Here is a 15,256-nt window from a genome sequence, read left to right as displayed (position 1 = left end):
ACGAAGGGGTTCTAGCGGGGGAGTGTTCTCTAGAATGCGGTCTAGGAAGGCTTCTCCTTCCGCCATGGTTTTATGGGTAAACGAACCTCCGATAGCTATATCGAGCTATAAGGCAAACTCCTTGCTAAGACCAAACCAGAAATGCTACAAAAGCACATGGTTGGGTATAGATAAGTCTAGGCCAGATCTCGTTAAAATTGAGAATCTGTCCCAAGCTGCACCTATGGATTCCTTCTCTTTTTGTTGGAAGTTGAGTATCTCCTATCATAGGGCAGTGATTCGGGATATAGGGAAGAACACGAGACAGAATCTATTCCTTAGTTCTTCCCAATCGCCAGCTACCTTCCCTATGTTGTGGGCATACCACTGTTTTGCCCTCTCATCAAGCGAGAAAGGAAACAACTTCCACCGAAGAGTTTCTTGTGACATGCCTGAAATGGTCAGGCAATCACAGAGCTGCTCAAACTCCCTTAAGTGGTGGTAGGGGTTTTCATAATCCAACCCTAAGAAAACTTGTTCCCGAACCATGGCTATAAAGCCAGGGCGGAGTTCGTAACTAGAAGCTATGATTGGCTTCGAGGATTGTGGAGGTTCAACGAACTCACCCTTGCGAGCACAAAGGTTTTGATTGGTAGGTTGCTCCATTGGAAAAGAGGTAAAAAGAAAAGAGAGGTAAAAACAAAGGATACAAAGGCAAACTAGGTTCAGAGACTAAAACGACAACCGTTCCCTGGCAACTGACGCCAGAAATGCTTATTGGTGCTTCTTAGCATAAGCAGGAAAGTCCGTAAGCGCACAGAAGTACTGTTGTAGCACTTCACCCAAAAGTATTCAGGGTATCGTATTTTTCTAAAGGAACAGAAGTGTAAGTAGTCTCTTAGCTAGTTTACCTAGGAGAACACGATGAATGGTAACTTGGATAGTGAGGTTCTTCTAAAGGTAGAAACCTTAAGTAAAGATATCTTTGCTACTATAGACTCACTTCGGGCACCTGGATCACACCTGGCTGCCAGGCGAAGGCTGGCCTGTAGCTCTAGGCTATATCTAAATGTGGGAGATTACGAAGGATGGACATGGCTATCACCACCTACCTGCCTACCCCTCAACCATGGGGTACGAAGCAAACGAATTTAACGTGCAGCTTAGACACCACAGTCTACGCTAATCGCTACTACTCTAGCGTTGGCCAGGAACTTCCAGTCTTTATCAGGAGTCCTCTACTAGAGCACCCATCATGCAGGACGGACAATGAACCTGAAAGTAAGTAGTAACAATGATAACTTAACTTAAGGGATCAAAACCAAAAGATGAACACGAACTTCTTACTCCAAGTAGTAAGATGAACGTAGAGGTACAAGTGTAGAGGGGGTCCGACAAGTCCGGCACTACAGTCCACCCGATATACAAGGCTCGCTGAGTACAAGAAGTAGAGGGTACCGCTACTCCGCTATTCCTCTCACTCTTTCTTTCTCTCACACCCTAACTAGTCTAGCTAGAAGCTAATGGAAATTTGTGTAACCCTCTTCTTCTTCTCCAAATGTGTATATTCTCATTGGAATGAGGGGGGTCTTCTTATATAGGCTAGGAGGAGGTCAGTTTGCTCGTATTTTAGGAAAGTACCACATGAAATTGCCTCCCCTAGCATTGAATGCACCTGCCTGAGCAAGGTGGGGCCGAGCGGTGCTAGGGGTGGTGTGGCCACACTGTGGGTGCGGCCACACCCTGGGCTAGACTACTCACCACCGCCTTGCTTTGGTGGGTTGCTGGCTGGGCCTGGATGGCTCCCACGCTAGTATTCTGGCCTGAAGTTGAAGTTTGGTTGGGCTTTTGCATATGTTTTGCTTGAATATGCCTTCTTGATTGCGCATTTTGGTGAATTTTCATACTTGTGCGTGTAAAACATGTATATACCAAAACTCATGGAAAATGTGAGTTGTAAACCCTAATTCTAAGTTTTAATCTTCATATTAGTTTTATTTTGTTGAAATGCTGGCGGTAGAAATGTGAGTTAAGAACCGCCAACATTTACCACATGGAAACAATGGAGTAAATATTTATTGGATAACAAAGGAATGTCTACCAATCAACATAACAACATAGCTAAAGCAGGGGTGAATGTAATGATAGGAATTAAGCATAATGGCACTCAGGGGATATATCACTAAGATAATATAAACTAGTTAACTCAGGAGAACAACAGGTGAGGTAGATTCCTATGATATTCCTATAACATGGTCAAAGTGTATATATACACCCAACTATAGCTAAGACTAACTCTACTCTTGTTCATTTCGAGACGTCGCTTAGACAGTAGAGCACCATGAAGGATAACTCTACTGACGCAACTATAGTCCTACAATTTAAGAACCTACTCACATGGGGTGGACTACAGAGGATAGATGGGGTTGTCACCTCCTGCTGCTACCACACGGCCAGGGAATAGGGTGCACTCACAGGCAAAGCATCATGTAAGCACCACGCTTACACGAGGCTTGGCTACTTAGCCCAACCAGTAAACTAGCAAGCTAAGTGCTCTACTAAACCACACACAAAAGTTATGATAACCTTAACTAAGTAAGATATATATTCAAAGTAAGCATAGCCATGTAGATAGGAATATGATAAATTAATAATAAGTCTTACAAGACGTAGAAGTGAAGATACAAGGCTTTGCCGAGCCTCCAAGACTAGATCCAGAACTTGAGCATGAGCCCAACTCTACCCTCACTCTCGAGCTACTAATCTACTATATTGGAGAGTTCTAGGCCTAATCCTCCTGGCAGTGTGTTTATTTGAATGAGAGATATGAATTAGGGTTTCCAAGATGGCTCTAGGGAGGGAGGGAGGGAGGGGCTGCTATATATAGGGGGACAGCATCAAATTTGGACCATCGGATCAAACCAACCTTGAGCAATGGCGTAGATTTGATCTTTAAGGCGGTGGGAAAACCGATGTTGAAGCGGAGGCTAACGGGCGGGACCCACTGGCCGGCCGGCCCACTATCGGCACCATTTGGCCCAATCTTTGGTGGTTTGCCTTCTGGATGATTATAGTTCCTTCCTAAGTTGGTTTCATCACGAAATAAACATGATTTGCTCTAACGAATAGGTCCACCTTGATGGTTTTCTATTTAAATCCTCCTACAAACACAGATTCACCAAAACTTATGGAATTTATTAGTTTAAACCCCTAGACCTTTGTTTGGTGATGGAATTAAGTATATATGCAGGTTATATTGATGATTTATGATTGATGTTAACGACCATCAACAATATTCACATTTATGGCTCTAAATCAATTTATTATGATTCATAATTAATCTAATAGTATTTATTTGATATTATAAATATTTATGCTTTTTTATCTCTAATTTGTCAAACTTGGTATACAAAAACATGATACTTTTCCAGAATTGCATTCTAAGGCTAGTCTTAGTGGAGAGTTTCATTGCGTTGTTTCCAAGATTTCCATGTCATATAGAATGAAATGAAACTTGGATGAAACACCCACTCTCAATGCAAAATTTTATTCCATGCTTTCATAAACATTTAATTCTAAGACTCATAGAGAGTTGTTAATCATGCCAAGAGAGTTTCATTCCCATAAAACTCATTTCTTTTGTCTCTTCATTAAAACACTGCCATGTCATAAAAAATGCATACGTAGCATGCCATTAATGCAAATAAAACTCTTGTGAAACTCCCACTAAGACTGGCCTAATAGTAGTAGTTAGCTCTTCATAGTTAACACTAGTACAGAAACGGGCTTTACTCTCGGTTGGGAAAACCCCTTCAGTCCTGGTTTCCTAACCGGGAGCACGAATCTGGGACTAAAGGGCCCCTCCTTTAGTCCTGGCTTCTCGTCCGGGACTAAAGGTGCATCTTTAGTCCCGGTTCGTAAGACCAACTAGGACTAAAGAGGCCTCCCGGCCTAGCCACGTGGGGCGGCCCTTTAGTCCCGGTTGGTATTACCAACTGGGATTAAAGGTTTCCTTTTTTTTCTTTTTTTTGTTTCTATTTTCAATTGATGATTCGTTTTGGTTTTTGAATAGGTTTTCGAATACGCATTCTACGCTGCTAGTAATATATGTATTCTACAAGTTTATAATGTTCGAACATTTTGTACAAACTAAAGTATGAAACTAACATATATATTACATGCATATACATATACTGCATGTTATTTTATGTACATATAATATGTATATATATATTACAAATAAAGCTTGCATTGTATATTCTATCATATCATTGGGATAACAAATTCACTCCATCTGGTTTGGCTTCCATGTTTTGTTGACGTCATTGTTGAACTCGCCGATGGGGTTGAGGACCTGGTCATTAAGAAATCCTGCTATGATCTCTTGAATTGCTTTCAGTTGGTCACGTCGTATGACTTTTTCCTTCAACCATAGAGTCTTCAATAAAAGTTAAAGGAAAAGTATTAATATATATATATATATATGTGTTGGTCACATGATTACTTATATATATGAGCAACAAAAGAAATTGTGAATATATGAATATATTTGTATAACATACTTTAAGGATCTCTTCACAGGAGTTCTTTTTGGGTACGCCATGATGAACTCGCAAACATAGTATCCACAGTAGTTGTTCCCCTGTTCTTGCCTTAGAACCCACTTTTACGAGAAAAAAGATCCGGTGAATTGAAAGCATGCATGGTGTTAATTGAATTATATATATATATATATAAATGCAGCTAGTACTTACTTTGTGTGCGATTACATCCAGTGGAGCTTTGCAATGTTTCATGTAGTGTTCCTCAATGAAACTTTTCCAAACACTACGCCCAATAAAATAAAAAATTAATTTGGCCTTTAATAATTGTTGCAGTTAAGAGATCGGGGTATATATAGTTGGTAGAGAGACCAAATTACCCTTGGATAATATCTATCATGTCTTGGTACTCTGTTTGCTCTTTTCTTAACGAGTCTAAGATGCTCAACCGACTATTGGCCATATCGATGACCATTAATATTCAGTGATTGTTGCATATGTTTTTTACGCAAATATGATCGACATTAACTAGAGTCAACATATATATATATATATATATATATATATATATATATATATATATATATATATATATATATATATATATATGGGAGATAGCTTAGCTAGTAAGCAAATAATTGAACAAATGTCCATATGATCGACATTAATTATTTAACACTCACTTGAAGTTGTAGGGGAAGAGTATGTTCTTGTTTTGTTGGTTCACTAAGAACCTCATGAGATTTTTCTCGAGTTCAGCTTTCCATTGAGGTGGGGGGTTAGGGTGTTTGAACACGACATTTGGATCAACGAAACCAACATCATTATCCTTTCTCTTTCTGAGTTCTGTCATCTCATATCTGCATATATAAAAATATAGTGTGAGGATATATAATTTATATATATATACATGTAGCTTTATATATATACACTTTAATAGTAGAAAATAATCACACTTACAGACAATAGCAGCTAATGAGACTTTTATCGAGAGAGTCCAGGTGGCATAGTTGGTGTAATTCTACAAACTCAACATATATAACATCATCCTACAGAAGTAATGTTGGTTTCTAACTCTGATAGGAATAAAGGCCTCTCCCCGTTCACACGCCGCCATGTACCACTTGTTTAGCAGGTACATTTGCGTACCCAATTCACCTAAGGCCTTAGGGTTGTATAGACTCTTTCCTTGTTCAAATTTCTTCTAAGGATCTACTTTTGGAGCAGATGGTCCTTTAGCGAGCACTTGGACAAGGTCCAAACTAGTTTCCTTGTAAAATCGAGCCAGCTCCTCAAAATCGACGTCTAAGTCTAAGTTCGAACCATATTCATTACAAATGACAAGAGGGGGGACTAATTGTTGCGATTGTTGTCCAAGTTGTGCAACACCTTTCCCTGGTCTAGTCTTTTTCTGCGCCGCCTCAAATGACTTGGTGAGAGAGCGGTCGTAGTCTGATTTTGGCAGGGTCTTTTGAGATTTCCGCTTTTTCTGGTCCACCTTCTTTCTTAGAAGATCTAGAGGTAGGTAGAAGTACGGTTTCTCTAGGTTCTCCCTCGCTTCTCATTGCTTTTTCACTTTTTCAAAGAAACTGTCCACATCTTTTTGTACTGCAGCATTTAATTCCTTTTCACTTTTCTCGTAAGACAGTTTTTGGGGAATATCTAGATTAGATGAGGCTTTCTTCTTTGCTGGCTGGTGGGCTAATGGCTTCATTTGCGAGGCGGACCTCTTAGGAGCTGGCTTCTCCTTAGTCATCAAGGGAGGCGGGGAAGCCATTGGAGACCTCGTTGGAGGCTTTGGAGACCTCCTTGGAGGTGGCGGCGGTGGCGGCGTTGCCACCTGATTGCTCGGAGAATAATTTGGTATAAGAAATTATTATTTTTAATCATGCATGTCAATAGAAAATTAGTGAAATTTTTTCGTTCACTTTTGTCCACACCTATTGTCTGGCAATTGAGGAAGCGGCGGTGGACTAGAGACCCTAGGAATAATGATGTAGCGCTTGCGCCATAGTATGAATGTTTTCTCTGCTTCTCCTAGAGTCTTCTCCCCATCACCTCCTGGAATGTCAAGAGCCAGATCACTAAAACCTTTGTTAATTTATCCACTGAGACGCTAACATATCCAGGTGGTATTATTGCCCTATGGATTCTTGGTGTCTTGGTAGGATCTGGAGGAGAAAAAACACCGAGAGCCACCATGATTGTGGCATTCTCTTTTGGAATATGTAGCTCACATGATGTAAATGGTGCAATGATGTCATCCATAGGGAAACGTAGCATTGCGTCATCTTGATTTGGCAACTCCATGGAAGCACAACTGCTTTTCAACTGATCAGGGGGGCTAATATTAATGTTGATTCCTAGATCTGATGCCTGCCTTTGGGCACTCATTGCTATTTGCACTTGCTTTATGATTTCGTCCTGCATTCTAGTTTGCATGTTTTTTTCACGCTCTTGTGCTTGAAGCAACGCCTCCCATGACTCACGAACATATTCCTCCAACCTGCTGATCCACGCTGCTTCCTCATCCATCCTTCTCTGCCGGCTTTTGTAGGTATCTCTGTCGTTAGGGAAACCATGCTCCCAAGAAATGTTCTGTCCTAAACCTCTCGTTCGGCCATTGTGTTCAGCAGTCCCGATGGCATACATCAGTTCATCCTTCTCTCTATTAGGCCTGAACGCACCAATAACTTTAGCTTGTAGAGCATAAGATAATCTTTGTGTTGCTCTTTTGAGTTTTGGGCCATGAACCAGCTTCCCGGTCTCTAGGTCCAGTCTTCCCCCATGAGCAAAAAACCAATTCTTCACGCGTTTGGGCCAATTGAGTGATTCTAGTGTGATGCCCTTGGCAAGAATGTCCGCTTCCATTTTTTTCTCACTTGGGAATGGCAGTCGCGTAGCCACCAGATCCCATGCCATGGTGGTATACCTTCTGTCGAGCATTCTCTTAGTTCCTTCTCACCCATTCCTCACCCTCTTCTGATGTCTTAGTTCCTTCTCACCCATTCCTCACCCTCTTCTGATGTCTTGTACCATACAAAATCATTCCAGTAGGGCCTCAACTTTGCGAGTGGGCCCCTAGTATTGAAATTGGGCGTTAGGTTCTTCTTGACGTATTTCGTGTATAGGGATTTCTTCCAAGTCTAGAATTGTGTGGCTATCTTCTTCACAGCCCACTTTCGAACTAGCTCCTTCAATTCATCATCGTTGATATCATCATAATCATTCGCTTACAACGTGAAATGTTGAAGGATACATCCTAAATTAAATTCTTATCAAGATCAGAGACAAAACTAACATGAGGCTCGTTGATCTTTTGCTTCCATTCATGGGCACTGATCGAAAGTTTGTCCCTTACAAGGTACCCACAGTGTTGCACGAATTTCCTTGCATATGGACCAAGTGGTTCGCCTGTCTCGATATTGAATTCTGATATTATGTCGCGCCCCTCCAATGGCTTTTTTGGGCCTCGAATATTTTTGCTTTTCGCCGTTGTGTTCGTCGATCTAGAGGACTACGTATAAAAAAAAAAAATAAATATCATGTGTACACATAATAGATGATAGATATTCAAATATATATAAATATATATACCTCGCCAGTGTTTTCTTGCACAATATTTTCTTGGTTATCTTCAAGAGCCAGGTATTGACTCCCGTCATCTACATCCTGCTGGTCACCATCGGCAAATTGAGTGTCGGTGTTGATAATATTCATCATTTCTTCATCCATGTTGTCTCTCGGGGCAGCCATCTAGCTTTTACTCCACTAGATATATCTATAAAAAATAAAACATATTTCAATAAATAACCATCCGTACTAGTTGACCTTACTTACGTGATCATCTCAGCGAGCATTTCTCCACCGGACGGCACCGTACTTGGCAAAGGAAGAGCTCCGATTCTACGAGGAAGGGAACACGGTCTTCCACGACCGTTGCTGCTCTCCCTCGTAGAATCAAAGCTCCTCCTTGACGTCCATTACCGCTCGACAGAGAACATGCTCGCCGAGATGAACACGGTCCGTAAATTCAACTAGTATGAATTTTCTACACTTTTCTAACTATTTTCTAAGTTTTTCATTTCATGGAAAAATTAATTCTAAAAAATAAAAGGCATGATTTTTAAGTATTTCATTTCATGGAAAAAATAATTCTAAGTGACCTGCTCGATATTGGCGAGCTCGTGGGCGTTTAGGTTGCCGAGGATAGTAACATTTGTAGATGACATTTGTAGGTCTGAAGTTATTAAATATCCATCAAATTATAGCTCAAAAACATGTTTCAATAAATAACCATCCGTACTAGTTGACCTTGCTTACGTGATCATCTCGGCAAGTATTTCTCCACCGGACGGCACCGTACTTGGCCAAGAAAGAGCTCTGATTCTACAAGGAAGGGAACACGGTCTTCCATGACCGTTGCCGCTCTCCCTCGTAGAATCAAAGCTCCTCCTTGACGTCGGTTACCGCTCGGCAGAGAATATGCTCGCCAAGATGAACACGGTCCGCAAGTTCAACTAGTATGGATTTTCTACAATTTTCTAACTATTTTCTAAGTTTTTCATTTCATGAAAAAATTAATTCTAAAAAATAAAAGGCATGATTTCTAAGTATTTCATTTCATGGAAAAAATAATTCTAAGTGACCTGCTCGATATCGGCGAGCTCACGGGCGATTAGGTTGCCGAGGATAGTAACATTTGTAAATCTGAAGTTATCAAATATCCATCAAATTATAGCTCAAAAACATGTTTCAATAAATAACCATCCGTACTAGTTGACCTTGCTTACGTGATCATCTCGACGAGCATTTCTCCACCGGATGACACCGTACTTGGCCAAGGAAGAGCTCCGATTCTACGAGGAAGGGAACACGGTCTTCCATGACCGTTGCCGCTCTCCCTCGTAGAATCAAAGCTTCTCCTTGACGTCCGTTACCGCTCGGCAGAGAACATGCTCGCCGAGCTAAATACGGTCCGCAAGTTCAACTAGTACGGATTTTCTATAATTTTCTAACTATTTTCTAAGTTTTTCATTTCATGGAAAAATTAATTCTAAGATCACGTAAGCCACTGCTTTGTCGATCCGATCCGACGGGGTTTCACAAGCGCTGAGCATCGTTTAGGTTGCCTTGTTTGACGGTTCATTCATGATCGATTCACGCTACTCGATCACCTTATTTCCTTCAAGGTTCAATGAATATATAGTACATTATATATAGAGGATGCAAATCCTGGGCTTGCGATGCTGTCTTGGTTTTTTATAGTTGGTGTTGCGTACTCGTGGTGTGCCTATGAGGTGATGTACGTGTGTGTATACATGTCATACTCCTGCGCCGTGCTGCCGAAGTTGACCTCGCCAGGTGCGCACCGGTGGGGGGCTCATGTCCGAGTTGAACGGGTTGCAGAGCACGGGCATGAGCGGCCCCGACTAGTTGAAGTAGAAGCACGAGCACAAAATCGCGTTATACATGCTGTGCAACGGCGGCGCAGAAAAATCGTCTAGTGGCCTGATCGAGTTGTGAACTGCTCGTACTAAGGGTGAGGCCGGATTGCCAAAGACAGATCGGAGCCGGGAAGTGGGATCGAGCAAGAAAAGATCAACAATTCATCATCGATGGATGAAGAGGCAGGTGTTAGCAGTTTAGCACGGTGGCTGAAGTGCACACAGCAAACTCACGCACACGCAGACACCGGTCAATTTAGTTTTTTCACTTGTTATTCTCAATTTTAACAGAAACTTAACAGACATGGTAGAATTCTATAACAGAGTGATCTTTCAATGCTATTTTTCTAGAGCCGAATCTTTCGATGCCATTTGTCTAAACTTTGAATCTTTTAATGGTACTGATCTAATTTTCCCTTTCCAAAACATGTCAGCAGCCATATATGGCACATACAAGAGAAAATAGCATAATCCTTGGTTTAATAACATGATAGGGATATTGTATCACGGATTATAGCAGGCATAACACTGAAGGAAGTTGTCCGAATAAGTTCGGTATGCAGCACGTCGAGAAAAGCCTGGATTTACCATTCTAATCTTGACTTTGATATTTTCTCCATATCTAGGACAACATGAAAATAATAACTATAGCTTCCCATGTCATCTTTTAAACAACCAGAATTCATCTCACCGGTGAGGCAGCGCGCGCGGGGAAGGCTCGGGCGAGCTCTAGTGAGGCAGCACGGGGAAGGCTCGACCATGCTCTGGTGAGGCAGCGTGCGTGGGGAAGGCTCGGGCGAGCTCCGGTGAGGCAGCACGGGGAAGGCTCGGTGCGCTCCGATGAGCACGAGTGAGGTGGGGGCTAGGAACGAGGACGGCGCGCGCTCCAGCGAGGACGAGCGAGGCGCGCTGGCCGGCCAGAGAAGAAGCGCGCGTGCACGTGGGGCCAGTGACAGCATGCGCGCATGACTGAGGCGAGGCTAGGGTGGTCGCCTAGGAGCAGCGGCGCTGCTAGATCGATCTGGTGGAGAAGATGAGGCGATGGCGTGGCAGAGACAGAGAGGAAGAGAACTAGGGCATGGTTTATAAAGGGAGACCTTTAGTCCCGGTTGGAGCTATCAACCGGGACTCGGGCTATGGTTAGAACCGGGACAAAAGGTCTGAGCTTTAGTTCCAGGTGTAGCCACGACCCGAGAGTAAAGGGCATTTAGGGCGGGCCGCGAAAACTACAGCTCCACCTTTAGTCCCGGGTGGTTAATTCCACCCGGGAGTAAAGGGAGAGCTGATGCCCTTTACTCCCGAGTCGTGGCTACACCCGGGACTAAAGCTCCACCTTTAGTCCTGGGTGGTTGATCCACCCAGGTGTAAAGGGGGAGCTGTAGTTGGCTTTCTCCAATTTCCATCAGTTTTTTCCTTTTTATATATTTCTTTTATATAAATATGCAGAGAGTTATTAATTGCCTAATAAATAAAATATTATACAAAAAAATTATAAAAAAAATTCTTGGACTTGGTTTTGCATTATTATACACAACAAAAATGTGTAAACTAAACTCTTTTGTTTTACTGTATAAATATTTGACATAGTGTAAATAATAATTACAATTTGCACCATGCAAAAATATACTACTTAATTAAAATCATTAAAACTATTGTTTTTCGATAGGAAATTAGTTTTCACATCTTATTAACGTTCATCATTTGGTTTTTCATCACACATTCTCCACGGAAAATCCACCATCTATCAGAAAATTCATTTAAACCGTAGAAAATATGAAAACACGACAAAAAAATCTGAAGTCACAATTATTACATAATAGGTCTAATACATCACTATATATATCAAGCGGGCATAGTAGTGAACTTCTTCTTAACATATATCCCTTGGTTATGATCGCGCCGTAACCTATGGAGTGTCCTCATCATTTAGCTAGGATGCTTGGGTCTTCGTTCACTGTGAAGGGTGGAATTCGGACATCCTTTTCATAATCTTCTGATATGTCTGACTTGTCTTCAATTTCGACGATGTTTCTTCTCCCTGAAAGAACTATGTGGCACTTTGGCTCATTGATTGGGTCGTTGTTGTTTTTCCATCTCTTCGGTTTTGTAGACATGTCCTTAACATAGAACACCAGATTCACATCCTTGGCAAGGATGAACAGTTCATCTTTGTACCCAATATTGTTGAGGTCCACAGTTGTCATTCCATACTGATTGTCGATTGCTACCCTGCCTCCTGTCGCCTTTACCCATTGGCACTTGAACAAAGGTACCTTAAAAGTAGGTGCATAGTTTAGTTCTCATATCTCCTCTATGCGGCCATAATATGTTTGCTTATTTCCTATTAGGGTCGGTGGCATCTATGCGGACACCACTATTTTAGGTTGGTGCTCTTTTTATCTTGGTCTAGTGTGTAAAATGTATTCCCATTTATTTCGTACCCTTTGTATGTGAGGATATGCCACGATGGCTGCCTAGCCAACAAATAAAGTTGCTCATCAATACTCTCATCACCTTGACATTCTTTTCGCAACTAGTTGCTGAAAGTTTCCATGTGCTGATGCGTAATCCAAGCTTCAGACTTCCCTAGAAACTCAGATCGGAGCAACTCTTTATGTGTCTCGATATACGGATCCACCAAAGAGGAGTTTTGTAGAACTGTGTAGTGTGCTTTATTAAAATAATTGTCCTGCATACCAATATATGGTTTCTTCCATAGTGTCCCCTTTTCACTTAGTCTCCCCTCATGTCGCGATTCAGGAACACCAATCGGGTCAAGGTCGGGAATAAAGTCAACACAGAACTCAATGACCACCTCTATTCCATAGCCCTTGGCGATGCTTCCTTCTAGTCGAGCACGGTTGTGAACATATTTCTTTAGGACTCCCATGAACCTCTCAAAGGGGAACATGTTGTGCAGGAACACAGGACCGAGAATGATAATCTCCTTGACCAGGTGAACTAGGAGGTGTGTCATGATATTAAAGAAGGAAGGAGGGAACACCAACTCAAAGCTGACAAGACATTGAACCACATCATTCTGTAGTTTAGCTAGATCCATTGGATGGATTGCCTTCTGAGAAATTGCATTGAGGAATGCAGATAGCTTCACGGTGGCTAGACGTACATTTGGAGGTAGAATTCCTCTTAATGCAATAGGAAGCAATTGTGTCATGAGCACGTGGCAGTCATGGGACTTTAAGTTTAGGAATTTCTTCTCTAGCACATTTTGTGGCAGAACCTCCTAAATTATAGGACCCACATGCACTTGTCACTGTCCAACGACCTTTGACTACTATACATATGTTCCTGGTAACTTAAGAAGTATGTCAGGTGTCCTCGGGGGAACCTCGAATCATCCACGATTTCCAAGCAGGATCACATTACAGAGTCATTGCAGTATTACAACAATTTATTCAAATAGATACACAAGAGTAAAAACAACGAAAGTCTTACAATAACTTAGTTTACAAACCAGTGGTTTCAAACCATACAAACTAAGTTCGATAATTAATACAAAACATAGTAGTGCAATGGCATTACAACATAATACAAAACACATAATAAAACTACCCTGCCCAATGGCCACACATTTACTTCTCATCGTCAGATCAAACAATAGTCATGCAGCATGATCCAAAACAGATCTACTCATGAGGCTCACCTGCAACAAGGGTCAACGAACCCTGAGTACAAAAGTACTCAACAAGACTTAACCAAAATAAGAACTGATAAACTCAGGAATGCAGGCTCAGGGATTCAAGGTAGGGCTTTAGCAATAATCAAAGTTCTTTTGCGTAAAAGCTTTTTAACAAAATTCTTTATTTCAACAGTTAAAACTTCATAAAATCATATACAAAGATGACACAATCCGTATTGAGATCATGAAACTTCATATCCATCACCTTCTCAAATTTCAGTTATTAAACTACGATGATGAACAAAGAAATGAGTCTCCATAACCTAGGAGCAACGACGATTCGAACCGATTAAAAACCCAGCTGGGGATTCTAGACCACACGACATATGCAGGTCCCCAACTTACATAGATCAACCTACTCTCGGATCCTCTAAAACAAGAACGGGTCCGCGCCACCCAAGAATACGGTACTTCACCAATCCAGCCCATTACCACGTGGGTACACGCTATTCCCGCCATCTCTCCACTCCTAGTGCACGAGTAGCCACTCTCATGATAGAATAGCCAAGTTAAGGCTTACTGGAGTATGTGGTTAGTACTACAAAGTCTCACCTCATGCGGTTCAACAACGGTACGGACCTTAATCGACACAGGCGAAAAGAACCCGCTCACAAGACCTCCATGTCTTGTGGCTCACACACACCGAGTTCGCCCGGTCTAGATTTCTTACTCCACAGCTTATATCACATGATAACATAAGTAACCAAAGTTACATTTAAAACTTGCAGGTGACAGGTAATCACCTGACTTTGATCTGTCTAAGCATGGCTAAGCATAACTAGGCATTTACGACATAAAACTGGTAACAAGGTAGATATGGAAAAAACAAGGTTAGTAATGCACCAATTAGGTTTTCCACTTGACTTCTAATCACTTAATGCAGTATATAAAAGCAAAAGCGATAGAAATTTATAAAACACAAGGTAGGTTTAAATTACATCCGGAGCTTGTCCTTCGTTGACAGGAAAAGTTAGGATCCTGGAGTCGTCCCACAATTATCAGATCCGACCTCAACAGATGGATTAGCCTCCTCCGCAACTTGATTAACTACCACGTGTTCACCTTCATTCACTACACGTAGTAACAATGTCATGTTTAACATGATGCGGAATACGAAACATGATGCTTGATGATAGATGCAAAAGTTAACAACTGGAATACAACTTTCCTTCACGGTACAGTTACAAGTCAAACTAACCAAATCTTTTTTGTATTACTTACATCAATTGCCAAAGATCATTACCAACTAATGACCCAAGGACATCACTCAATCAAAAATTCAATCAAAACCTAAATCATTAAAAGTTACTATTTGCTTTTATGAATTAATTATTTAATTAAGAATTATGAAATAAATCAACTTGTTCCAATTGACCTCAAAATTCTTGTAAATGTTCATCACATGATAACTAAGTGGAAAAACAATTTTCATAATTTTTGGATAAATAAATAAGCCTAGAAAAATCAGGAAAATTCATTTATTAATTAATTGAGCAATTTTTATCACATTCAAAAAGTACTAAAAAATAATATTTCATATTTTTCCTAAATAACATACATCACATAGAAGTCACACAAAATTTTTCATA

Source organism: Miscanthus floridulus, chromosome 18 (assembly GCF_019320115.1).
Source record: "Miscanthus floridulus cultivar M001 chromosome 18, ASM1932011v1, whole genome shotgun sequence".
Taxonomy (NCBI): Eukaryota; Viridiplantae; Streptophyta; class Magnoliopsida; order Poales; family Poaceae; genus Miscanthus; species Miscanthus floridulus.
The sequence above is the reverse complement of the archived record's forward strand: the minus strand, read 5'-3'. Positions refer to the sequence as shown.